At 41.7% G+C, this 25,621-nt stretch overlaps 1 long non-coding RNA gene across 1 annotated transcript in view; it reads left to right on the forward strand.

Moving 5' to 3' along the window:
- The window catches only part of LOC143676387 (uncharacterized), a 43,319-nt gene extending 31,487 nt beyond the window's left edge, over positions 1 to 11,832 (forward strand). Inside the window, exon 3 of the long non-coding RNA XR_013172052.1 lies at positions 11,291 to 11,832. This is a non-coding gene — a long non-coding RNA (uncharacterized LOC143676387). The remainder of the gene's footprint in view (positions 1 to 11,290) is intronic.
- Positions 11,833 to 25,621: the final 13,789 nt, after the last annotated feature.

Below are 25,621 nucleotides of genomic sequence, written 5' to 3' on the forward strand. Positions count from 1 at the left end.
TCGCAGCACCTGTGTTGACCTACATGAATACCCCATAGGTATTATCTTTTTACTTTGATACCTATCTTCAATTATTATTTTACTGACTTTGTTTTACTGTAAACTGGTTCAAATCCTTTTTTGAAAGAGACAAGGTATAATAGACGCTGTGAAGTTCCCCCTCAAGTATGAGATACTTACTCCTCAGTTGTTAGGAGTGCTGGTGGCTGATACCTTCCAGCTAATTCCTTCTCTGGGCATTGACCACTGCAGAACACTGCCTCACCTAAAGTTACACCCCTCGCCAGGGGCAAAGCACATCCAAAAATTAGTTGGCACAAGGATATAAAGGCCCTGCTCTCTTGTCAGAACAGGGACAGTTCTGAAAGGTCATCTCAGCTCCAGAGTTCCCCATAGGATCAGCTGAGGCTTCTTGCAGTCATAACACAAGTTACTTCTGTCTGTCTGCTCAGTCCTGCTTCCCTCACAGATATATCTCCTATGAACACACAGATCTCAGAGTCTGAGTGTCTGTTTTCTGGGGAGGAGATACCAAACTACAACAATAAAAGAATGAATGAATGGATGGATGGATATAAAAAGGATCAACTTGCAAAGCAGTAACTATAATTTGGTCACTGTAGGTTTATTATGAAGCCTATCAGAAAACAAGCTAATAAACTTAGCCTCTTCTCAATTCAGATAAATATGTGTATTAGTCAGGGTTCTCTAGAGAAACAAAACCAACTGGAGATATCTGTAAATATGAGATTTATAAAAGTGTCTCACACAACCATGGGGACGTAAGAGTTCAAAATCTTATAGGGCAGGCCATGAGCTGGCATCTCCAATGAAGGTCCTCAACAAATTGCCCAGGAGAGACTGGCTGGCTGAAGTAGAAAAGAGAGATTCTCTCTTCTTGGAGTCTCCTTAAAAGCCTTCAGGTGATTAGATTAAGTGTCACTCATTGCAGAAGACACTTCCCTTAGCTGAATGCAGATGTAATCAGCCATGCATGCAACCAGGGTGCTCATGATTTAAGTCCATGAAATGTCTCACAGCAGCAGACAGGCCAGCGCTTCCTTGACAACTGGGCACCATCACCTGGCCAAGCTGACACATGAACCTGACCATCACAATATTGTATGACCAAAATAAAGTATAAGTGCAAGAAATATCTCAGCATAGTTTGGAAAGTTTAAGTTAAGTACTACAAAAAGTATATCCAACATATAGGTTGTTCTCAAATCAAACATTATATCTATCTTTAACTGTCTAAGATGCTAAAACTTCAAAATTAATGTTCATTACAAAAGACTTACTTTGTGCCTAAAAAAAGTGATTCAGTCAATTTTATAAATTATGTAAAGTTCTGAATTTATAACAGGAGATAGAATGAAAATTTCAAGAGAGATCTACTTTACAATTTAGACCTTTAAAGTGTACAACTATTCTGTCCCAGGTGAGTTGGCTTGACTGCCTTATCAAAGATCAAATGTCCATAGATGAGAGGGTCTATATCTGGGCACTCTATCCGATTCCATTGGTCGATATATCTATCTTTATGCCAATACCATGCTGTTTTGACCACTGTGGCTTCATAATATGCCTTAAAGTCAGGCAGCGCGAGACCTCCAGCTTCGTTTTTTTTCCTCAAGATGTTTTTAGCAATTCGGGGCAATCTGCCCTTCCAGATAAATTTGGTTATTGGTTTTTCTAATTCTGAAAAATAAGTTGTTGGGATTTTGATTGGTATTGCATTGAATCTGTAGATCAGTTTAGGTAGGATTGACATCTTAATTATATTTAGTCTTCCAATCCATGAACACGGTATGCCCTTCCATCTATTTAGGTCTTCTGTGATTTCTTTTAGCAGTTTTTTGTAGTTTTCTTTATATAGGTTATTTGTCTCTTTAGTTAAATTTATTCCTAGGTATTTTATTCTTTTAGTTGCGATTGTAAATGGGATTCGTTTCTTGATTTCCCCCTCAGCTTGTTCATTACTAGTGTATAGAAAAGCTACAGATTTTTGAATGTTGATCTTGTAGCCTGCTACTTTGCTGTACTCATTTATTAGCTCTAGTAGTTTTGTTGTGGATTTTTCTGGGTTTTCGACGTATAGTATCATATTGTCTGCAAACAGTGATAGTTTTACTTCTTCCTTTCCAATTTTGATGCCTTGTATTTCTTTTTCTTGTCTGAATGAAGCTGCATCTGAGCTATAGGGTTTTTTTTTGTTTTTTACTATTATTACTACTTTTATTTCTTTTCTCTATATTAACATTTTATATCTTTTTCTGTTGTGTTGCTAGTTCCTCTAAACCGATGCAAATGTACTAAGAAACGATGATCATGCATCTATGTGATGATGTTAAGAATTACTGAGTGCATATGTAGAACGGTATGATTTCTAAATGTTGTGCTAATTTCTTTTTTTTTTCTTTCTTTCCATTAATAATAAAAATTGTACAACTACATTTTTAATTAAGTGATACAAAATAACAGGACCACAGTATGAGAACCACAGGCATTGTCTATCTCTCTCACCAAAGAATGAGCCAGAGCAGAATATTTTAGTAAGTCTTTATTATATTTTTAAAACTGTGCTTCATTGCACTCCTCACTCAATTCTAACTGATGAATTCCCACACACAAAAAAGGAAGGAAGGAAGGGAAGGAGGGAGGGAACCAGTCTCTTCAGCAATATAAAACATCATTGTCTCAGTTTGCTAAAGCTGCCAGAATACAATATACCAGAAATGGGTTGACTTTTGCTATGGGGATTTATTCATCTAAAATTTATAGTTCTAAGACCATGAAAATATCCAAATTAAGGTATCAAGATGAAGATACCTTCTCTGAGGAAAGGCTGCTGGCACCTGGGGTTCCTCTGTCACATGGGAAGGTACATGGTGACATCTGCTTGTCCTTTTTGACTCTGAGCTCTCTCCAAACATCACTGGGTGGTTTTCTCTCTCTGAGCTTCTGTCTTTTTTGCTCTTAAAGAACTCCAGTGAAAGATTAAGACCCACCTTAAACTGGGTGGGCCACATCTCAATTAAAACAACCTAACCAAAAGGTTCCACCCACAGCAGGTTTACACCCACAAGAGTTGATTAAAAGAACGTTGCCTTTTCTGGAGTACATAACAGCTCCAAATTAACACATTTATCTTCAGGGATACTCTATATACCATATTGGTTTAAATGGGATTTTTATAAAATTATTGCAATACTCTGAAAAGGGTAGAACAACTGGTTGGAAGGTTTCTTTTCAAGAACTTTCTGAGGGTATAAAGGCCCCACTGCTCTCTAGCCACTTCCAAAAGTGATGCGAGTGTTTCTAAACCTTCTGGCAGCAGTTCTATCCTCGTCCAGGGGGGCTGGGGGTGTTAATGTATCTGTGCAGCTCTTTGGGCACTAAACTCAGACTGGTTGAATTTTTTTTATTTACTGTTACTCATAGTCCTCCATATTTAATTTTTGAGAATGATGTACATTTTTAACACTGTATTATTTTAGCACCGAATTTTCTCTATAGAGCAATGCACAAGTTTTATAAGTTGTACATTCATCACCACAATCAATTTTAGAACACTTTCATTAATCGAAACAGAAAATTTTATAAGGATTTTTTTTGCATTTTTCATTCAGTTTGAGAAACTAATACCTAACTATCTCTGACATATATATTTGGTCCTGACATCTTTACTGGGCATATAAGCCATCCCAGGGGTCCCTACGTTCTTGGTCTCTGGCTCTCCTGTCCCAGAAGTGCATATGAGCCAGCCACCTCCCCACGGCTGGGTGGAGGTGCTGCATGAAAGACACATAAAGCAATGGGCGTGAGGGTTTTATGACATTTGATGGGGAAAATAGATGGGCAACTCCTTTTTATTGTAATTTCTGCTTCAATATCTGCTAGGGGATTTCTGGATCATACTGAAAACAAAACTATTCCAACCACGTGGCTGAGGAAATAGACATCCATCTAGTTTTTATAATTCCCTGGCCCTAAATAATGACAGAAACACACACTCGATTCATCATCTGCCTGCTTGCCTAACATTTTTACATGCATTAAAAAATGGCTGAGAGGCTTTTAGTAGACAAAATTGTACACATTAATGAGAACCCACTGGGAAGCCTTCCTGTAGCTCCTCTACTGCCAAAATAGTCGCCAAACAAGACCTAGAAGGTGGACAAGGGACGCTGAGATACTAATTTACCCACCTGTGGCATAAGGCATTTTGTTTTCAGAGTTCATTAAAACTTGAAATTAGCTAACTATGAGACATTCAAGGAAGTGAAATCAAGCATGGTAGATTTTTTTCAAAGTATAATGATAAATCAGTAACAAAGTCAAGATCTTGACCCACGTCATGGAAAGGCCCTGAACCCACTTCAGTTCAACAAAACCGTCTTCAGCAAATCTTTGAGATACCTAAGTCTGTCCCTCCCCACTCGTCCCCACAAACACACACCCTGAAGATTAGGGAACTGAGACACAGAGTAGCCAAAAGATGTGCCCAAGATCTCCCAGATAATTAATGATGGGTTAGAAAAGATCCTGGGTTTTCCCTAACTTCTATGAAGCCCTTTCTATACCCCAGAAGGATTGAACTCTGCCTCTTATGTAGTCCCTATTCCTTATACAAATGCAGTTTTAATTCCTTTCATACTGAATTTGCCACTGTTTCCATCTCTCCCTGGACCCCAAGCCTCTAGAAGATAGGAATGGTGTTTTATTCGTCTTCTAAACCCAGCTCCTAGCTGAACTTCTAATGCATGCTATAGTATAAAGTAAGTCTAATAAAATAGCAGCCGACTTTTACTGAGCCGTTAGTTCATACCAGCTCTGTGCTGCCTTCTTACACGCATTACCTCATTTGATCCCCATAATATCCTTTGAAGCAAGCATGGTTGTTGATCCCACTTATCAAATTAGGCAATTGAGGGTCAGGGGGGAAGCATGCCCAGGGACTGGCAGAGCCTGAACTCTTTCTCAATCAATATTGTTCAATGAGTGAATGAATGAATGAAACTACTTTGGGGCACCAAGCATGAATCCCCACTTTAGCTTTGTATCTCATAAATGTCTAGGCAGGGAAAGCAAAGCCACAAATGCTTTTCATTCCTGCAGCTTAAAGTGGGAGATTTTGCACGTGGAAAGAGCATGGGACAGCTTCTGAGGGCCTCCCAGGATTATGAGACAGCCAGACCACTCCTATTTTTTGAGATTCTCAATATATTAGAACATGAATAAATGCCAAAATGGAGTTACAAAAAATAATGGAATACTTTAAGTATTCAGTCTTGGCAGCGTAGCCTGTGACAACAGGGAGCCTCATCTGAGGATAATGCCAAAATGTAAATTTCAAGACTCTTCATAAATGTAAGTCCGGAACCAAAAGGCCTTCTGGCCCCACCCTGTGATAAGCTCCCATTAGTCCTAAATCCCTTCACCCTGATTCTTTTGTGGCCATTACTGAAACTGTTCGCATTCACTGTACAAAATATTTTATAAAGACTAATTATATTAAATGGTTATTTCTGTCACTGAATGTTATTAAGGCAACAAAAGAAAATACCTTTCTATCACGCAAATTTCCCTTTATCCCATGTCCATTTTACAAACCCAAGATATAGACGGTTAACTCAGCAGAAGCCTCAGGGCATGAAGAATCTCATCACCTTCCTTCTCACCACTTCCAGAGATGGCAGAGGTGACCACTATTAGGAAGGCCACAATACCACTAGCCGCATACAACACACCAGTCCCCAGAATCTGGAAGAGAGCTCCAGCTGCTGCAGGTGTCAGGAGAGGTGGTATGCGCAGATAAGGTTATGAGCATGTTTCAGTCTGCTGAAGTTGCTAGAATGCAATACACCAGGTATGAACTGGATTTTATAAAGGAGATTTATTTGGCTACAAACTTACAGTTCTTCAGAGGAAAGGCAGCTAGCTTTCATCTGGGTTTCTCTGTCACATGGGAAGTCACATGATGATGTCTACTGGCCTCTCACCCAGTTTCCAGGTTCAAACAGCTTTCCTTGGGGTGTTTCCTTTCTGCATCTCCAAATGCCTGGGTCTGTGTTAGCTCTGAGCTTTGAGTTGAGTTGAGTTGAGTTGAGTTGAGTTGAGCTGTGCTGTGCTGTGCTGTGCTGAGCTGAGCTGAGCTGAGCTGAGCTGAGCTGAGCTGAGCTGAGCTGAGCTGAGCTGAGCTGTGCTGTGCTGTGCTGTGCTGTGCTGTGCTGTGCTGTGCTGTGCTGAGTTGAGCTGAGCTGTGCTGGTTCTCTCTCTTCTTATTTCTCCTTTTAAGCCTCCAGCTAATTAAACACCACACATAGCAGAAGGCACTCCCCTTAGCCAACCACAGATATCATCAGCCATAGATGAATTTCACATGCTGATAATTTAAGTCCACAGCAACAGAACAACTAGGCACCATCACCTGGCCAAGTTGACACCTAAACCTAACTACTACACTGTCCACCTCTTGTCTACTTGGCAACTATACACATCACCTTAAACCATACTTAATCTCTAAGCAGAAAACAATAATGCACATATTTTTTCACCTAACAATGCTTATCTGTCCTGCATACAACACAATAGATACTTCCTTATACAAAATACATTCATTTCATCACAATATCACAAAAGCCTTAAATCATTTCAGTAACAATACAAATACAATACCAACTCAAAAAATAGTACAAAATCTCATAAAAGTCAGTTACAGGCATGGCCTGCCCTAAAGCAAAATTCTCCTCTGGCTGTGGACCTATGAATTTAGAGAAAGTTATCTGCTTCCAATATATAAAAAGAAGCAGTCATAAAATAAATTATCCCATTGCCATAGGGAGAAACTGGGAGGAAAACAGGGGTCACCAGACCTAAACAATTCTGAAAACCTGCAGGGCAAACTCCATTAGATTTCAAAATCTGAGTATCATTCATCCTTGGGGTTTTAGAAAGCAGCAGCCCCACACTTTCCAAGGGCCTATGCAACAGCTCTGTTTTCTCCAAACACTGGAATGAGGGTTGCAACATTAGGAAACATTGGGGGGACCACCTTTTGTTCAGCACTACCCTCCTCAAGCATCTAGGTTGCACCTGGATTCTCTGCCATATCCAGGGTACACACTCAACAACTTCAGAACAATGAGGTGGCAGCAAGGTTCCTCCCAATTCCCAAGGAATGTGCTCTACCCTCTGATGCCTGGGGCACCAGAACTCTTCCTGAACATCAAAGTGGAAGGCCCACCTTCTGCCTCCAGGGCAAATTTACTCCCTCTGCATGTATCGGTGGATCTGCTCTACTGGCTGGAAGTTTCTTGGCTTCAAACCTTAGCTTCGATGGTTCTGCCTCTGAGGTTATTTTTCCTTCAATCTGTCCCTTTTAGTCCACACTGGCAGAGGATTTATACAAGTCTCAAAAAAAATTGTTGATTTGGCACGTAGCACACAGGGATCAAAACCACCAAACAGCAGGACCTTCCACATGTCCTTTCTGGATAACTCCATCTTCAATCCTGGCTTGCCCTGTAATGACTGACTGTTTCCATGTTTGGTTAAATCCTCACATGGGGCACTATTCTCTGGGGTCTCACTTTCTAGAAGCCCCAAATTTTTCAGACCATCAATTTCTGGTTTCTTTGCACCCGAAAGTTCAGTTCTTAGCTTAGCCCCTGCTTGTAGTATTTCATTATAAGCTGCAAGGAAAAAACAGCTGAGTCTCCCACACTTCAATTGGAAATCTCCCCAGCCAAGTATCCCAGATCATCGCACTCAAATTCTCCCTTCCATCCAACACCAGGACTCAATTTTGCCAAATTCTCCACCACCTTAAAACAAAACTCACCTTCCCTCCAGTCATCAATGACACTTTCCTTAATTCTGTCCAAGGGCTCAACTGAAATATCTTTAGAGCTCATATTTCCACCAACAGTCTCGTCAAAGCAATCTGGGCTTACCCTTTCAAGCTCATCACAGTTCTTCCAGAATTCTCCCTTATCCATTTAAAAAGCCATTTCAACATGTTTTGTATTTGCAAACACAGCAGCACCCCATTCCTCTAGCACCAAAATCTATTACAACTTGCTGAGGCTGCCAGAATGTAATACACCAGAAATGGACTGGCTTTTATAAAGCCAAATTTTCAGTTCTTCAGAGGAAAAACAACTTGCTTTCATCTGGGTTTCTCTATTAGATGGGAAGGACATCTACTGGCCTTCTCTCCTGGGTTCTGTGTTCAAACAGCTTTCCCTGGGGTGTTTCCTTTCTGCATCTCCAAACATCTGGGTCTGTGTTGGCTCTGAGCTGAGTTTCTGCTGGGCTGTGCTATACTAGGCTGTTCTAAGCTGATTCTCTCTCTTCTGATTTCTCCTTTTAGGCCTCCAGCTAATTAAATTAAATGGCACACATTGAGGAAGGCACTTCTCTTAGCAGACCACAGAAGTAATCAGCCATAAATGAAATTCACATGCTGATGATTTAGGTCCACAGCAACAGAACAACTGGGCACCATCACCTGGACAAATTGATACCTGAACCTAACTACTAAAGAGTTCTTTAGTAACTACCAGGCAGAGTCCTTAAGAGGAGAGAGGGCCATTTTTTTAGATTTATTCAACAATACCAGGACTTTCTCTGAAGGCATAACTGAATCATCTTTTATACATCATTATTTGGAAAAATTATTTTATCCACATTTTCACTTTGCATTGAAAAAGCTGATGTCATAATAAGAACAGAAAATTCTGTCTCATCTCAATTGTAACAGAATTAAATGTTACAATTGCTTAAGTCCTGTACCTTTTCCTTCTCTGGAAACTGCAGTATTTTCCATTATAATTCTTCAGAAGTATAACAACAATAAAGATGGTTTGTGCTTTGTCAACCTTTGACCCCTGTTAACCAAAGAGCTGAAAGATGCCATATCCAAGTTTGATAGTTCCACTTCTAACCTACTCTTTACAATTAACCTTCACTTCCTAAAACAGAAAAGTTGATCAATGCCTTACCCACACAGGTCCCCTTTCTTATGCATACTTGAGCTACTGTTGGTACTTGACCTACCCTTTTACCAAAAGGAGAACCCCATCCTCAAACCATTCACTGATTCATTCATTCAACAAATATAATGAGCACAACACATCAGGCACATCAGAAATATACCATTCATGCTCTGAACTGAAACTGATAGCGTGCTTTCCCATAGAAATATTGTCATTGACATTATCTCCCTTAGACTCAGGTAAGCAGCAACTCCTGCCCCAGGCCCCAGTCTTAGGGGTCCCCATAATTTGGAGTGTCTACCTCAAAAGTTTCTAAATACTCCTCTGGTACCTGAGACAGTACCTGGACCTGGTCTAGGACTTATGTCCCAGTGCCCAATTCTCCCCCTCAGAAGATCTTCAAAGGGTGCTGGTTCCAAGAAGTAGCCTGGCAAGTGTGCAGTCTCTGATGACAAGAATGACCTTTTTTTGTCAAATAATCAGATGAAATTGCGGCATCAGAATGGTGCTCACAGGTTGACTGTGCATCACTCAAAATGTTTATATAATTTGGTACCCCACAAAATATTAACCTAAGTCAACCTCACACTTTAGGGGAAGTCTTGGCCATTGAATCAATGAAATGTTATCAAAACAAGTTAGGTGTCCTTGAAAAACTTATAATTCAATCTATATTTTTATAATTCAGTCCATCATAATCTGGAGACTATCTGTATTGACCTCTGAATATACTGTAGAACTCACTTATAATGACAGCCAATTGTTTCATGAAATTTTCACTGAAAACATCATGTGCATATTCTTCTGATTTACATTATTCATCCTAATGCTTCAGAACACCTAACTGCATACATTGCTCATAGCAGACACTCAATAAATATTTGCTGCTCACTATTTTTAAGAAAAAAGCCTTCATTATACTTTTTTCTTAAAATAGCATGCTTGTAGGAGCTTCACTAAGAAAAAAAATGAGAAAGCTCTTACATAACACATGGGAAATATTTTCCTCAAGAAATTCTTCTAACTTCATAATCTTGTCAGAACTGCCAGTGTTTTCCTTGTAAATCAACAACAGCCAGAATGACACAGCCACCCATAGTACTAAAAAGTGATTTAAAAAATACAAAACCAAACAACAGGAACATCTGAAAACTATTCAAAACTCTCTCACACTGGGAAAGATTCTCTCCATCTCAGGCTCTCTCTCTCTGTCACTGTTTCTCTCTCCCCACCCCCTCCTTTCTCTTGCACACCCTTAACACACATACACACACAACCACTTCCATCTGACAGGAAACAAGAAGACTTTGGAAGATGTGGTCTAAGTCAGCATAAATCCAAAGAAAATAATCATCCACTTCCAAGGCAGGCCCATAGTAATGTAAAAGGCAGGGGTCCATTTCCTGAGCCAAACTTAAACTGAATTACGAGTTCAGTTAACTGGATATTTTGGTTGTAAACTTAACAATTGAGTAATTTTCATACTCAGTATAAAGAACAATGTTAAAAGAATGCCACGTGCACATACTTGCCATCTATGCAAATGTCTGTTAAGAGTGTCTAGCAAATTTGCTTTATCTCCTATGGGTTAAGTGTCAACAATTATCAGACACAATTATCAACGTTACATGGTCTGCTTGAAGTAAATAAACTCTACCTTTCTTGACAGCTCCATCACATCATGTAAATAGACTCTTCTAAGACCATGTAGTCATGATCTTTTTTTAAAAGCACATTACAGATGATCGCAACAAACCAAACAAAAAGCAATGGAAATACATGTGCTCAAGAGTTGACTTCTTTAGGTTTCTGTTGGCCAGAATTTTTACAGCTCAACTAAAAGCAAAAAACAAAAAAACACCTATTAGCGCCTCCTCCTCTCTGAGGCAGGAAATGGGTGGTTGGCATTGCTTCATACAAAGAACTACACCTTGTTGTCCACAGAAACATAACAAAAAGCTGTGTGCTAACTTTGTCTCTGTTGAGTAAATCATATTTAAATGCACCAGGAGAACTTGGTATTGTATTTAAACATATCCTCTGCTGAATGGTCACTGTTTGCTTCCTCTAACTTTTTACATAAATATTGACTTAAGATATCAAATTATCCTAAAGCAACTTTTTAAAAACTGAATATAAATCCTAAAGCACATGATCTGACTCTCCCACTGTAAATCTTGACTGTGGCTAATTTGGTTATGAATGTGTAAACTGTGGCTCGGATGTCCCAGTTTGGTAACTCATAATCCTCAAAATTGGCCTTATTCCTCCACTTGTGTTACTTGCAGATTTCAGTAATATGAAGATTCTTCTGATGAAGAGAGGAAAACCATTGAGGTGTTGCTCCAGCTTAGAAACACTTTGTAAATGAGAACTGTCAGGAGGAAGCTTCGGCCAGGGCTGGCAGTGGAATATCCACGCGAAGGGCACTATAGGTGTGGGGGCAGAGCGAGGTGGGGAGACAGCCTGAGCAAGAGCAGCGAGATTCACCCCCAGCCTTCACCCTCCGCTACAGGACGGGCTGAGGACAGTCCCACGCCTGGACATTTCCACTTAAGGTTTCCTGCTCTTCAGCCACTGTCTAGTTTGCTCCACCGATCTGAGTCCGCCATCATTTTCTTACCTTTAAAGTCCGCAAGCACCATCCCCCAAGATTTTCACAGCATCTTCATTTTTTACTTCTGCTCTGGCACAATTTCAAAGAATCTCTGGCCAAATTCAATAGTTCTAAGTGACCAGGAATGTTCCGGAACTGACAATAAGACTCCAATAAAGTAGGGGGCTGCAAATATATTTTTGATAGCCCACCAGATCTAGAATCAACTCCAGAAATGTAATGGAACCTTTGGAAATAGATGCTTTTATTTCGTTTTAAAATAAAGAAAGCTGTAATGAGTGGCTTTGAGTAAACTGCCCCTAGGATCCTTTCAGCTCCAAATTCTTTGAACCTATGTGTCATACATTAAAATGGGTCGGTATGGGTAGAAGATGGAAGGGTGCTAAATGAGGGGGCAGAATTGGTAGGGTCAGAGAATTCAAAATGATAATTAACTGTCAAAATTCTAAAAACGTAGTAAAACACTGTCCTGAGACTTACCCAATGCAAATTCTACATGGCCTCCTCAAATACGAGTTACCACAATTACTGTTTTCTGACTGACTGGCCATCCTTTGACTAACTCAGTCCTAGAATATGAGTGATAGCTTATCTAGATGTACAATATTGATAAACTGAGCAAAAATGTGGAACTTGCTTCATGGTATGACATAAAATATGAAATGACATTTTCTTTAACATGTGTAAGTTAGTTATGTAGATTATAGCTCTGATCAGATCAGTTGTTAAGATTCACAAAGAGTGGTGGGCCAGTAGGGTACTGTGTCAGTTTGGGGTAATTGCTTTGATTTCAAGAGGTGGTGATTGAGCTCAATATCTTTGCATGCCAGGGGTGCTTTTCTCATCATTCTGGAGGTTTCCCTATCCTCTCCTCTCAACCTCACCCTATGAACAGACTCACACATATACACCCTCTATCACACTCCCAAACTACTCACATAGACACATATCTGTATTAAACCCAAATATCTGCTCTAGAGGGCAGTGGTAGGACTGCAAGAGAGGATAAGAAAAGAGTAAGACAGCTGAAACCATGCCTTGTGGGCCAAACCTGACAATAATGAAATACAGAATCATAACCATCTTCCATAATTTTGGCTTCCCCATCGAGCCACCATAGCCCTCCTTGGGGGGCCAGCCCACAGCTCCTAGGATAGGGGATGTTCTTTCCACCTTATGCCTCCTCTCTCCCATCAGGAATACGTCGACACTGCAGAGCTGGCAGAACAGTTTCCTCAGTCCTTGCAACGCACCTCTTGTCTGGTTCCTGTCCAAAATTCTAATGAACAAGAGTTCGTATTTTCACACAGCTCTGGCAATTTGAATATGCAAGTGCCTATTCAATGCTCCAAAGACCCCAATCACCCTTTAGAACGCGACGCTCTGTACAAGGGCTCCCATGTCTGAAATGCAGGCGGCACCCAGTCTCACCATCCGAACAACGTGGCAGCTGTGCTCCCCAAAGCCAGCTAAGTGCATCCTCTGCTCAGAAGACATGCCTCAGCTAACATCCACCATCTGCCTGGCTGGTGGGTGCACAGCCTCAGCACAGAGAGACAGCTGCCCCTGACAATGGGGAAGACAGTGGCGCTTCCTCAGCGCCTTTGGCAACAAGAAAAAAAATTTCTGCAGAAAGAATATGTAAAATTGCTGCAAATTTTGGATGCAACTGCTATTATGCCTCCTCACAGCTAAATGCTCATACTCAGTAGGATGTGTTCTGTTTAGCAACTGTAACAATTAGGCACATTTATACAGAATAAGACACTAACAAGGCTAAAACACTATTGTCCTGGACAAAGAGTTTCTCTCATATGCTCTACTATAATAAATGATACCTCTGGGGAAAAAAAAGCCCCTTCCAAACTCTTCTTTGAAATAAAATGACTAGCACTAATTACATTGTTGTGAGCACAAATAAAAATTACTTTCTTCAAAAATTCTAACTCTAAATAAATTACTCTAGTCAAAAAGATGTGCTCAATTAATTCTTTATTAAGGGAGTTGTGAAATCTAAGTGATTGTTCTTGGGTGCTACATAATAAAGTTAGACAGTGTCAGGAAAACATTTATCACTTTGCTAAGTAATTAGAGTATTTGCTTAAAAAAAAGTTCTAAAAGTTAAAAAAGGAAAAAAAAGACTCATAGATTATTTATATAAGTCAAGTCTCATAAGACAAGGGAAAATACTTGCAAATATAACTATGAAGAACATTTCTCTTTTAAGGAAGTAACAAATAACCAAATTTCCAGATGTGACTTATTTGAACCCCCGCCCAGGTATTGCTCAGCAACCTGAGCTCAGGTGTGCCCTTCCTGCTCACCCTACAATTTCCTCAGTCCTCAGCTGCTTGTAAACTTCAGTCCTTTAAAGTACTTCAGATGGGGGTTGGGAAACAAAGCACTTTCTGAAAGATAAGGCATATTACCCAACATGGGGAACTTATAGAGGATTGTTCTATTGCAAATCCATCTGTACAGTTAGATTACGTTCTGTGATTCTGCCTTAGATCCATGTTTAACAATGACTTCAACAAGATCAAAGCTCATTTCTCTCACATGTAAAAGAATATGGAGTGGCACACCAGAGGTGGTTTGGTGGCTTCATGTCATTGGCAGGGAGCCTGCCACTTCCTATCATACTGCTGCAATAGCCTCATCATGTGCCACGTCATGGTGCAAGACTACTGCTCGAATGCCAGCCATCTCATCCACATCCAGCCAGCAGAAAGGAGAGAGGGTAAAAGAGCACGCCTACTCCCTATAAGGACACCTCTTGGAAGCTGCACACAACACTTCCGTTTACATTCCATCGGCGAGAACTCAGACATATGACTTTAGTTACTGCAAGAGGAGCTGGAATGTGCTCTTTACTCCAGGCAGCCCTGAGCCTAGCTATTACTAAGGAAGAAGGGGAGAATATATATGGGGGAACCATTATCTGTCTTTCTCACACCATCTATGAAGCAAACTGCTGCTAACAATGAGGTCCAGCCCTGCAACAACTTTGGGTTTCATTATTATTCCTGAGCATGCCAGTGTGGTTCTGCAGAACTTGAAGGGTGAGAGATCCCATAGTCAATACATACTAACAGCTTTATCCACCAGACCAGGAACAGCAAACTTTTTCTGCAGGTCGTCTGGCAAATATTTTAAGTTTTGAAGACCATCTTGGTCTCTGTTACAACTAACCAAGTCTATCACTGTAGCTCGGAAGCAGCCATATTAGATGTGCAGACAAATGTGCACAGCTTTGGTGCTGATCCTGTGCTGGCCCATGGCTTCCTAATGGTAATGGATCATGCACCTCCATCAAAACTGTAGGGTCACGCCTCTCCATTTATTTATGTAAACATAACTGTACAAACGTATCACCTTAGCTTGTCAAGGCTGTTATGACAAATACCACAACCTGGTTGGCTTAAAAAAAACAACAAGCATTTACTGTCTCATGATTTGGAAGGCTAAGTGTCCAAAATCAAGGCGTCAGCAAGGCCATGTCATCTCTTGGAGTCTTGAGCATTTGGTGATGGCTTTCCACAATGCCTTGACTCGTATCTCTGCCTCTGTCACATGGCAATGTCCCTGGTCTCTTCTGGTGGCTTTTTCTGACTTCTTGCTTCTTCTGACTGAAGGGGTCTGAATTTGTCTCTACATAAAGCCTCCAGTCATATGAACTAAAGCCCCCCATGATTCAGTTTGGCCTCACCTTAACCAATAATAGTATTTTCCAAGGTCCTACTTTACAAATGGCCCATAGTCACAAATGGGTTCAAACCCATACGAACATGGGTTAAGACTTGAATGTGTCCTTTACAGGGTACATAATTCAATCCCTAACACATATTATGCATATTTTAAAACACACAAAATTAGAAATGAAAAGGAGAGGTTTAAAATGGGTCAATAGAAGTTCTTATTTCCTTCCCATGCCCCTGTGGTGTGTCTTGCACACCCACCTAGGGACACTGCACTAGTGACTGGCCATCTTTCACAGATGCATTTATCAAGCACTACTGTGCACCAGGCATTGTACCTGGCCCTCAGGATAGAACAACTAACTAACCTCATCCCTGAAGGATTGCTGCCCCTCTTGTAAGGAGTGCAGTGGGCAGACAGCCCTCAGTGTATCATCAGGCCCCTAGAGATTGCCTCTGAGAGCACCCCCACCCCACCCCCACCAAAGTCAGGCCCTCATCCAGTGACTGATCACTGTGAATGACCAAAGGCCATCTCAGGACAACTCTGAAGGGTTATCAGCTCCAGAGCTCCCCATGGGCTCAGCCAAAGCTGTCATAGGCTGGTCCTGCAGCTCAACTTCCCCACTGCCCCCACCCGTGCCCATGCCTCCTTTACCTTTCCTTCCACAAGTATTCACTCACCCCAAGGGCACTGGACAAGTGACAGACATGTAACCAAAGAGTGCAGTGAAGCTCAGTGAGGGCACAGATCAAGAGGTGATTGAATTTGCCTGGTGCGTGTGAGCCTATTACGTGAAGCTATTGAGTGTGGGGACAGGGGAAACGGTTGTGGTAAAACCAAGGTCATTTTTAAAAACTTCTTAGAGGAGGTGAACCTTCAATTGAGCTTTATAATTCTGTGTTTGCCAGGATGGAAAGAGAAAGTAAAAAGCATCCCATATAGAGGAAGGAGCATGAACAACCACAATGAATCTGCAGGGCACATATGGGGAACCTGTGCATTTATGGTGTCTAGCATTTGTGACTGCGACAGAGATAAGCAGCTGCCAGAGGATGGTATTCTATGAGATATTCTAATGAGTTTGGGCTGTACAGTCTAGGTTCTTGCTACTCAAAGCTGTGGTCGCCAATCAGATGCAACAGCATCACCTGGGAGCTTGTTAAAATTGCAGAATCTTAGGCTCCACCCCAGACCTACTGATGAGAATCTGCATTTCAACAGGTCTCCAGGTGGCCTGGGTACACATAAGGTCCCCAGGTGATCTGTGCACACATAATATAATTTGAGTAGCACGGTTCTGGGCCACTGGTCCTCAAAGTGGTGTAGAAGGGAGCGCTTAGGAAGATGATGTTCAAATATCTATTATTATTAATTTTATCTCATTCTTTAATGTCTGCTTTTGCATATTTATATCCCATATATCAGTACAACAATATCTTATACTGATAAATAAATAAAAATACACAAACTGGGGACACATAATCAGAAATCTGGAGACCCCCTAATTCCAGGCAATAGGAAGGAACTGAGGGGCCCTCAGCTGAGAAGGTCATGATCAGATCAACTCCAGTTAGACAACCTTTGCAGCAGTATGGCAGGTTGGTTAAAGGAGGGTACAACTGGAGGCAGGGAGAGCTGGTGCATTTTACCCACGTTGACTTACTCTGAAAGCATGTCCCCTCAAGGGAGAGAAGATTTGAGACTCCGAATGCTCACCTGGGAAGGAGGAGTCTCTGCAGATCCAACAAACAGCAGCCTCATGTGGGGGCTGCAGACCTTCTTTTGGGGGGGCAAGGTACCAGGTTTTCCCCAAGAATATCCCTCAAAACATCAACCGACTTGTAGAAGAGTCAAGGATGGTGGGCTGACCTCAATACTCCACTTGCCTCTTTGCTGTGAGATTTTGCACCATAAGGCACCCAGTCCCTACTCTGGGAGGTTTTCCTGGTCTCTGAGACAGCTCCTTGAACCCCTTATGCTACACTTACACCAAGCTGTGGGTGGACTCTTCCCACCGTGTCTAGTCCTGAGACCGTGGTAGAAGATGGCCCTGGTAAGCCCAGGGAAGCGAGGTGCAAACGGCCACAGCCCCAGAACCCACCCAACTGAGTAGTCTTAGCAGGCAAGTCTGTGCCCCAGTGGTCCTCATCTACCCTCTCAGTAAAAGCTCAGACACAGCCCTAAAAACTGCTGGTCTTCCTTCCAACACTTAGATTAAGGGAACCAGAAAACTGCTTTCTTAGTTTTCCATCCCATGGCATGCATTACTCTCCACCTGCCGCTTTTGAATACTCCAAAGATTCCCAGGCTAAAACTCAAAGATCAGTCAAGTGCAGCAAGCCCCAGCATAGTCTAAGAGCTGGCCAATTGGAATGGATGCAAGACATTAAGGCACCTTTAACCATGTGACTGCTGGATAGGGGCCTTGCCTGGGTGGCCAAGGTGACAGGGGGCCACACAGGGAACTCAGAGGAAGGATTTTTTCCAGTAGGTGAGCAAACATGCCAACATTCTTACAGCCAGTACAGCCATGCATGTGTGTATCAGCTGAAGGAGGAGACCGGATAGAGGGGTAACATTAAAAGTTGTATTAAGATTTTATGAACAAAGTGAGAGAAATAGTGTTTTCCCTTTTTCTTTCCATTCTTATGCATGAGACAGCAGATGGCCTGAATCATGGACCACAGCTCTACGGTTGCTTTGCCCTGGGGAGTGGTTGCTAAAGGAACCAAACACACGGTCACAGAACCCTTCCTAGACGTGCTATCTAAGATTTTTTAGAAATATCTTAAAAATCATAATGTAACCCTCAACGTACTCTACAGATTTTTGACTCTCTAGCTAGCACTGAATAAATGCACATTTTTTCATCCTAATTGCTTTCAGACCACTGACTAGAATTACAGCATGAAAAGGCCGCTGTCATGTTCGGTATACATTTTAATAGACATCCTTAAACATTTAGACAAAATATTATTTTTAATGGCAATTCTTTAACTGGTAAATGTAATTACCTAACTTTAAAGAAAAAAAAAAGCCTGACAATCAAACTATTCTGTCACTACTTTACCAAAGCACCTAAAATATCTTTCCAGCAAATGAAATGATTCTTTATTTTATGCTTTTAAAAATGCATTAGGGTAATTGCTCTACAACAAATCTCTGCTCTGAGCTTAGCTACCACATCCCCCACGTGTCCATCAATTTCGCACATTGTCGTGATATCCTAATGATCACCAGGGGTGAGTCCCCTCAACAGCATGTTTATAAGCATATTCAGTTGAGCAATCTGCAAAATAATTATATTTCAATGGAGATATTATGCTGCAAAAAAAAATCTATTATATGTCAAGTGCTAAATGAAGCAGTTAGGGAACCAAGACACATTTCTTGGTGCTTTTAATCAAAGCAAATAACTTTTGCAAGCTGATCATTCCATTGTTTTCTTGCTATTTTAATTCACTTCTTTAATAACAAAATAATACTTTAAACTAGCAGCCGCCACTTTACTTCTGAATGAACAAAACAGCAGATTCTTTCACTTTACATTCTTGGTTTACCGTCTCCATATGGTTGGAATCTGTTTTCCCAAAGTCCAAGGGCAAAAAAGCATAAGAAAGAAGCTCGTCTCCTGACAAAGGTTGCCCACAAGTCCACATTTTCCTTAACTCCAAAGTGAGACTAAATAAGAGACCCCTAACCCAATCTGTTGGTGGCAGAAGAGTTGAGGAACTTTTGCTCGAAGGCATTTTGTTATTTTGTTCCTGGGTCAAGTTTAAAGTTCAAAGCAGAGGAGGTTTGTCCCAGGCTCCACATGAAACCCAAACCTGCTTTCTTTCAACGTGCCAGTGACGGCCACCGCAACAGCAGGAGCTCTGAGCTTGCCTCGCAAGACCAAAATCCAAAACTACAGTTGAATTTCCAGAACATTGTGAGTATACAAAGAAACCACTCTTTTAAATCTCAAAATGTAATAGAAAACCACAGACCTTCGCAATGACTTTCATCACACCTTGGCAAGTCAGACCACAAACACTCTGACCTACAATATTGATGAATCTTTTTAAGAATAATAGCTGACATTTGCTGAAGGTCTACCACATACCGGGGTCTGGTTTAAGTGCTGTCCAAGCATTAACTCCTATAATTCTCATTGCAATCCTACAAAATAAACCCTATTATTATCCCAACGTACAGATCAGGAAACTAAGACTTGTGGAAATTAGGTAACTTTCCCAGCCACTTAACCAATTTCCACAGTAAGCCCCCAGCAGATGCTCAACAGATGTTAACTGACAGCAACAAACCTGCTTGAGTTTCTTTCAAAAGGGAAAGAAAGGGGAAATTTTAAGTTGTATATGAGTCACCACACACACAAACTCAGAGGACTGCACAATACAGAGTGAACCCTAATGGAAATAGTGAGCTAAAGTTAATAGCATAATTGTAATAATAATAATAATGTTTCATGAATTCTAACAAAGGTATCTCCCTAATGCAAAAAAAAAAAAATGCTAATAATAGGGAAAACCATGTGTGTGTAAGAAGGCGGCATATGGGACCTCTGTAATTCTTGCATGATGTTTCTGAAAACCTGTAACTGCTCTAATAAAAAGAAACTGATTTTGTAAAAAGTCTTTCTATTTAAAACCATTAAATTTGAGACCCTCGCCGCGTCTCAACTGCCCACGAAAGCTAAATTCAAAAGTCAAAGTCAAAGTCACTTGGGCAGGAAAGTCTGACACATGATAAAGGCGGAGGGAAGCGGGGCTCCCAGGATCTCTGCCCCGTTAGCTGAGGGCATCCCTTTCTCTAAGGTTCAACAGGCCCTGGCCCAAGGGAAAGACTTGGCCCACAGGACTTCCTCCTCTTTCTGCCTTCAATTTTATTTGCATAAAAGATTCATTTGAAATCCTATCCAAACCTCACCGGTAGGATTTCCCTCCCGCAGGAAGGGCAACTAGTGGTGATGTCATGATTGGAGGAGCCCACGGAGGGCCCCCCTCCCCGCTGGGTGCCTGGCTCCGATTACAGGGTGCGCCCCTGCAGCGTCTGAGCAGGAGGATGCCCGCCTCCATCCTACCCCCAATCCTGACACTGCAAACCGGACAAAGGGAGGAGGGTGGACTCCGGCCTCTGGCCATACTAGGATTAGGCCACTGACTCTGCTGCTCGCTGGACCCTCTCCGCTTCCTCCCTCCCACCTTCTAACCATCCGGCTTTGCTCATTTGTTATCCCTAAGCCTGTCACTTCTGAAGGGGACTGATTATACCATCGATGGGCCACAGTTCAGTATAGATCTTGGGAAAGAGACTGATGAAAAGAAACTTTTCCAGAACAGAGTAAGTCAAAGGGTTATTGGCAAATGAAAGAGAAAGTCATCTTGGGCAGTCGCAGAGGTTGTGTGTGTGTGTGTGTGTGTGTGTGTGTGTACGTGCACTTGCATGTGCATTAAGGCTACAGAGAAGGGAATTCAGGGAATGGGACCATCTGGTCTCACCCTTCTATGGAGGAATGAGAGGGAAAATTAACACTGTGTGGAAGTGAAGACCATCTTTGGCTGGAGAAATCTCTTAAAGTTTAGATCACGTTTCTACTCAGGATCCCAAGAGCTTGTTGCTTTCTAACTGTAATATTGAGCACGGACTATGTGCCAGACTCCGTATTGAGTGTTTCACGTGAATCTCAACATGTGAAATATATACCATTATCTCGATTTTACAGATGAGGAAACTGGAACACAGAGAGGTTAGGTCATTTCCCTGAAGTCACACAGCTTACCAATGGTGGAGCTGAGAGCCAAATGTGAGTAATCTGACTCAGAGTTGATGCTCTAAACCCATGCTAATACTTGTTCTTAGTCCTAAAATGAAAAATGATCACCATTACCACCCCTGAATCCATATGCTCACATCCATTTTTACAACAGCCTAGAGTCTGGGCCGGAGGTTTCCAGACACCAGTAAGCAGAGTCACTTGGAAGCTTGTTAAAGCACAGATTCCCAGCTATCTCCCAGCAATTCCGATTACTCAGTTCTGAATCAGGTTCCAGGAATTTGCATTTTATGCTAGCATTCTAGTTGGTGCTAATGCAAAGGATGCAGAGGCATCCAAGGCCCAGAATTCCAGTGTTGAGGCAACTTAGCTCTTTGCATCCCTGCCTCCCCTTTTCCAGAATGAGCACAGTGAGTTTTGGGATGCACACAAGGCCAGAATACAGCAAAACTCAGAGAGATGGGGTTTTCCCCAAAGAAATTTGTTTTTAAAACCCCAAAATTGGGGAGAAAGAATTAAAATGACTGAGTGGTGGTAAATGAACAAATTATTGATAAACATTTGACAATCTGTTAAATTTCTTGGAGAAGTAATGATATGTAGTTAGAACTGAGCAACATTTTTTTAAAGCCAATTATTATACCACAACTAATTTTTATTTTCTATTCATTTGTTAAATTAATAAGAAAGAAATAAAAGAAAAATGTAAATATATTTCTGGTTTTAAAAATAGAATCTTTATTTAAAAATTTTAAAAAGCCAATTATTTACTTCCAAAAAGGGTGATTTGAGGAAACATAATTATATTGCTCTTATTGACTAGGCAGTGAAGAATGCGTACAGTCATAACAATGTAAACACTGACTATTAATTGAGTGAAAGTCGTGAGATAAGAATATCTAAGAGATGTGGGAGAGAAGTGCAGGGGATAGGTAAGTGCGCTAAATCATTACCTACCACAAAAGAAAGTCAATAGATAAGGAATAAATCATGAAGTAATGATATGAGCACGTTGTTCGGAAGCAAGGAGGTAAATAGAAGAAACAGTTAAAAGTGTTAAAAATGTGTGCTTCTGGGGGAAAAGGCTAGAGATGGGAGGGGGAAAGCAGGGGACAGCTGCCTTTCATTACTCTCTGGTTGTTTATATACATGTATTGTCTTACTTAAAGTAAAAGTTAATTTAAAATATAATTAAGTAAAACGGCGTAGTTGAACAGCTCTGGCACCCAGGACAGCGAGCCCCTTCCCAGCGTGATGAGTGCTTCGGTCTCCCCAGGCCTCTGCGGCTCCTGCGGGGCACCCCGTCTCGCTCCTGCGGGGCACCCCATCTCGCTCCTGCGGGGCACCCCGTCTCGCTCCTGCGGGGCACCCCGTCTCGCTGCTGCGGGGCACCCCATCTCGCTGCCGGCCAGCGAGGGGCTCGCTCTGTCCCACTCCACGTGCAGAAACTAGGGCTCGTTTAGGGGCTGGCCGAGTGCATTCTCTGGGGCCTTCTCAGACTTGCCCCTCATCCACTTCCCTCATGCGCTGGTCTCGCTGTTTCCCCCACGCGCCGAGCTCAGTCCTGCTTCAGGGCTTCTCCCCCTGCACAGTAAGCTCGCCTCCAGACCTTCTCATCTCTGCACCCTTCAATCCCTCTCAAAAGTCTCCTCTCAAGAGAGCTGGCCTTTGTGGCCCCATCCAGCATCTGCCACCCTCTTTACTCTCTCCCCTCGTCCTACTTTATTTCATTCACAGCACTAATCACTACCAGAATCCCACCCACCCCCCATTGACTATAAACTCCTAGAAGGCAAAGGACTTCGTCTTGACTGATGTGTCCCCAGCACTAGGACTGTTCCTGGCCCATAGTAGGAACTAAATGGATATCTGTTCAGTGAATGGGAAGGAGGATGGATGAATGAATAAATGAATGAATAAATATCTCACACTGTGATTGGGGTCCCAGCCTCTAGCTTGTGCAGTTCATAGGTTAAGATCATTTTTCAGGTGCCCTCAAATCATTTCCAGAGATTGTTTCCTCTGTCTTTATATCTGCCTTACCTAGCAAAGCCTACCATTCCCATGGAAACAGCAACCCCTCCCGCCCCTCCCCCCCACCCGCCTTCCCGTATTTCTCCTAGCTGCAGGTCTCCACCCTCAAGGTACAATCCTACCTTGAGCTTTTTCGATTGATAGGGCTCAGCACATATTTCCAATAATCAAAAAGCTTTCTAAGTACTAGACAGGAGGTGTGCAAGCATGCGGTACAAGGGCAGCACTCCTAAAGTGACATAGTTAAGACGGCTGACGAACTTACAGAGAAAAAAGCCCCAGGAAATTGCACTATCACCAGTAATATTAACGGGCCTTTCCTTGACTTAGCTGAAGCTAGATACTGCAAGCTGAGAAGAGAGTAAGTAACTGCCTCTAGACTTATCCAACTCCTAGAAGGATCTTAAAAAAAATGTTCTGCATAGTCCACTGATTTTTGTCAGCACCAAAAATAATCTTTAAAATATATTCGGTGTCATTGAAAAATCAAAATCTTTTATAATTCATACTTTTGAAATTTATTCCACAAAACAGATGTACTACTGCAACTCATAAGATTCACAAACTATACTTCAAACTTCAAGAAAGTGTGAAAATTTCAAAATAAGATATGCGTTTAGAAATTGGTAGACTTTTATTTTAAAATAGTCTTAGGAAAGCCATCTTAGATTCTTAAGAGATAATCTTATCAACCAACGAACAACTCCAAATTCCATAAGTGAGTAAAATGGGCCTCTGCTGTTTAAAAAAATAAAAGCAAACAAAAAACATGTTGACTTAACATATTTTTGTTTAAAAATGAATGTGACTCCCTTCACGTCCCGATAATTTTTAAATGTTGTTAGGAAAGCCTGCTAGCTTTAAGGTTAAGCACCTCTGCTCTTGGTAGAATTAGCGATCCTCAGGCACTTCAAGTCTTATTTCTATCCCAATGGAACTTCCCTTTCTGAGAGGTGATGCCTAAGGAACCAACAAGCATATATTAAGTTGTACTGTGAGTGCCCAGAAGGTCCCTGATCTTTGGGTATCAAGTACTCTAGGAGCCCTAACATTCCCTTAAACTAACACTATGAAATGAGGAAAGAAAAATGTAGAGTTTAGCTGGGCTGAACCAACTGAATTAGGGACCAGTTGGTGTACAGTATCAGCACAGAGCTGCACAGAGACGTGAGCCTCCGGCCAGAAGCAGGGCCTGGGCTTGAGGTGATGGGTAACGGGGCCCGGAGGAGGAGTGGCCTATGACAAACAGTGTTTGGGACCGAGCGGTGTGAGGTATGTGCCATTTGCCGAGGAGGATCTTAGAAGAATCCAGGTCGCAGGAAAAAGGACACCCCCTGCAGACATTTTAAAGAGAGAAATAGCCCAGATCTCTAAGGGAAGGGGACAGTACCACGCAGTAGTTAAGAACACAGGACATGGGTTTCAGGAACCCTAAGAACCCCTGCCCCACCACTTACAGCTGAGTGACCTTAGATGCGGTCATCAGTTCTTCCACCTAGAAAGGCCTGTTACTATTACTGGTGATAGTGCAATTTCCTGGGGCTTTTTTCTCGGTAAGTACATGGGCCGTCTTAACTATGTCACTTTGGGAGTGCTGCCCTTGTCCTGCGTGCTTGCACACCTCCTGTCTAGGACTTAAAAAGCTTTGATTATTAAAAATATGTGCTGGGCGGGCCACAGTGGCTCAGCAGGTAAGAATGCTTGCCTGTCATGCCAGAGGACCCAGGTTTGATTCCCGGTGCCTGCCCATGTGAAAAAAAATATATATATATGTGCTGAGACCTATCAATCAAAAAAGCTCAAAGTAGGATTCTACCTCGAGGGTGGAGACCTGCAGCTAGGTGAAATACGGGAACGGAGGTGTTGTGAGGACTAAAATATGGAGACGTGTTAGTGCAGTGCCTGGCACATAGCAAGGCTCAATAGATGGATAACACATTTTTTAATTATTTAAGTTTTCAAAATTATTGTTAAAGTAGAAGACTCACTGATAATTTCCACATTTCTAGCTGAAAAGATTGGGGTGCCGTGGACTGAACTGGGAGGGAAAGGCTTTCTGGGGAGTCCTGGGCAGTGAGAGTCCCGGGGACCAAGTCTTCAACCCTCGGGGGTTAGGCTGACAGTGAGGCATTCAGGTGGAGGTCCTCAGGCAATTAAAGTGCCACAGTTTGGATGTAAACCCACAAATATGATTCAGAGAAAAAGTTATGCCTCAGAAAATAAAACATTAGGGATATTGCTATAATATTGTTCCTATAGCCTGTTTCTTGCAAGATACTATGGAAAGCATATATTTTGTTTGGTGATCAAAAAAAAGAAAAACCTTGAAGAGTCCTTTAGTTAAAGTTAAAAAAAAAAAAAAAAGGGAAGAAAAGTTTCAGAAATGTGATTGTTCAGTCCTGAAATTGACCAGAATCAGAATAGTTGGATAAGATATTTTTTCTGGAGGTTTTTTCCATCTCTGGCCTTTTATAATAAAAGTTTGTAGTA

This window comes from Tamandua tetradactyla, chromosome 3 (assembly GCF_023851605.1).
Source record: "Tamandua tetradactyla isolate mTamTet1 chromosome 3, mTamTet1.pri, whole genome shotgun sequence".
Taxonomy (NCBI): domain Eukaryota; kingdom Metazoa; phylum Chordata; class Mammalia; order Pilosa; family Myrmecophagidae; genus Tamandua; species Tamandua tetradactyla.